Raw genomic sequence first — 2500 nt, forward strand, 5'->3', positions numbered from 1 at the left:
CATCATCATCATCATCATCATCATCATCATCATCATCATCATCATCATCATCAGTTTCATCAGCAGTGGCAGCACGTGCACATAATAAACTCTATTAAACAAGTGAGTAGCTTGCTTTAGAAAAAGGAAAAAGAAAAGAAAAAAAGAAAAGACGTATTCAAGTATCAAGTAAGGGTAAACTACGGAGTAAGCTTATACAAATAAGTCATTGACACTGCCCTAATGGGAAGTACGGACCTGGTGAGACGAAACCAACTTATCAACATCAGGTTTCAGATTGGAAAGTAGCAGACGCAAATTGTCACGCTCTGGGATCCTCAGTTTTTTCCTCTGCTTCGTCAGCAACCTTGTCACTGCACAGAATCCCCTTTCTACCAGACAGGAGGTGGGAAAAGCAATGAACAACAACAACTTGATATTTTCCCACAGGGAGGGATATTTGTCTTGCACAATAGTTTTCAACCAGAATGACTGGTAAGACTTTTTGAACAATGGTTTGATTTCCAAGTCACTTTTCACTGTCAGCTCTTCTTCAATCGCCACTGTCAAGTCACCATCTGTTCCAGTATTGAGTGGGTCCAGTACCCAGTCAGGAATTTCCAGTTAAAAGATATCAGTAAACCTTGTCTTCGCAATCATATCAGCATGCAAATCTCTGAGGTGGTTGGTATATATTTCTAGTTCCTCGTCAGAAACCCGCCCTTCTTTTAGTGTGTCTGTCAAGCTAGGAAACTGAGCAAGTTCTCTTCTGCCAATGTTTCGGTGAAACATTTCCAATTTCGACAAGAATGACGAAAGCATGGATTTTGCCTTGATCAGGTAGGTATCATCCCCCTGCTGCTGCAAGTTGAACTGGTTGAACTTTGTGAAAAGATATGTGAGAACGAAATGTTGTTCTTGTGTTCTTTCAGTTTATTGTTTCTTGAAAAAGCTCCAGCACAGAGTCAAACAGGCAGAACAATAACTGTGTTAAACAGTTACCTTTTGAGTGCACAGTTGCGTGGACTTTGATCTTGTTCACTCACTTGATGACAATGGCCAGTGTGTCATGCAGACTTTTATTCAGTTTTTTGGCCACCAAATTCTGTCTGTGAATGGCACAGTGCTCCAGGGACTGAAATTCTTCAAGAAGCTCATAAATCCACGGTACCAACCAGTCATCGACGGTGCCCCATTTGTTGCACAGGCAACTATATTGGCCAGAGGAATCTGTTTCTCCTCGAAAAATTCTAGGACCACTTTGAAAATGGACTCGACTTTGGTATCGTTTCCAATATTTTCGCAAATAACAATTCTTGCATTATCTACCCCGCCCTTTATGAACCGATATCCACTTGAAGGCTGAACTCACGTCCTTAAAGCATTTTGCACAATGATTCCTTAACATTTGCTGACATCCCATCCATACGTTTTGAACGGTATTGTCACTTAGTGGCAAGAACTTTCAACACAGGCTCCGGGGCACGGTGCAGGACTGTGCTGACCACCTCCCTTATCGCAGGTAACATGAGGTCCTCACCGAGAGGACGTGGTTTGCCTGCCTTTGCAATAAGCAGAGATTAATTATAAGTTGCTCGTAAGTCTTCATCAGTTTGATCGACGTCGGCTGCAAACATCGATTTAATTGATTTTTATTTCTGAAAATTGATCTTTAGAGATTGGAAGTATGCCAGATCTTTGTCAGATTTGTCGGGATGAATCATCTAACATCTTTATATGGGCTTTGAGTGCTGGGAAAGAAAGTTCTTAGTAATAAGTAGTATTGTAAACTATGCCTAAGTTATCCATTTTTAAAGTTTTTAAAAAAAGTGGCCTCTTTCCCTTCACCATTTTTTATATTGCATTTCATGAAAATTTCACACCGCCCCCTTAACGCCCACCACCGCCCCCCAATCGCCCAATTTCGCCACAGCGCCCCCCAAACTGTCGCGGTAGCGCCCACTTTGAAAACCACTGATCTAGACAATAGTGCGGTCAAAAATTCATGGCGCGACTCGACTTATTGTCAAATATCTCCTCAACTATCAAACATAGGTTCTCCAACTTTTGCACTATGACTCTAGTATCAATTTGTCTTAACTGATCAATATTTTTGTAAGCACCTGCTAGTTGTATTCTAGAAAATTCCTTAATAAATACAAATAAAAAATCCAACTACGTGGTTTCTACATATTTTTAAATGTTTACAACTGGGAAAATATTACTTTTATTAGCACATCCGTCATGTTTTTCCAATTGGGACACTATATTTACTGAACGCACGTTTTGAGAACCATTAGTGCAAAAAAAATGTGTTCACTATAATAAAAATTTCTTGTAATAAGTTTTGCAAGTAAATTTTTTTATTGATGAGCTGTGACGTAGGCCATGTATACGCAAAATATGTGTGAGAAGCGGGAAGTGATGTGAACAATACCATCTTACGTGTGACAGATTTCTAGTATTTTACATAAGTTTATGAAGAAAAGTTTTTTAACCTAACCCCACTTGTTCTGGAAAA

The sequence above is a fragment of the Aplysia californica genome, unplaced genomic scaffold (genome assembly GCF_000002075.1).
Source record: "Aplysia californica isolate F4 #8 unplaced genomic scaffold, AplCal3.0 scaffold00087, whole genome shotgun sequence".
In the NCBI taxonomy this organism is placed as follows: Eukaryota; Metazoa; Mollusca; class Gastropoda; order Aplysiida; family Aplysiidae; genus Aplysia; species Aplysia californica.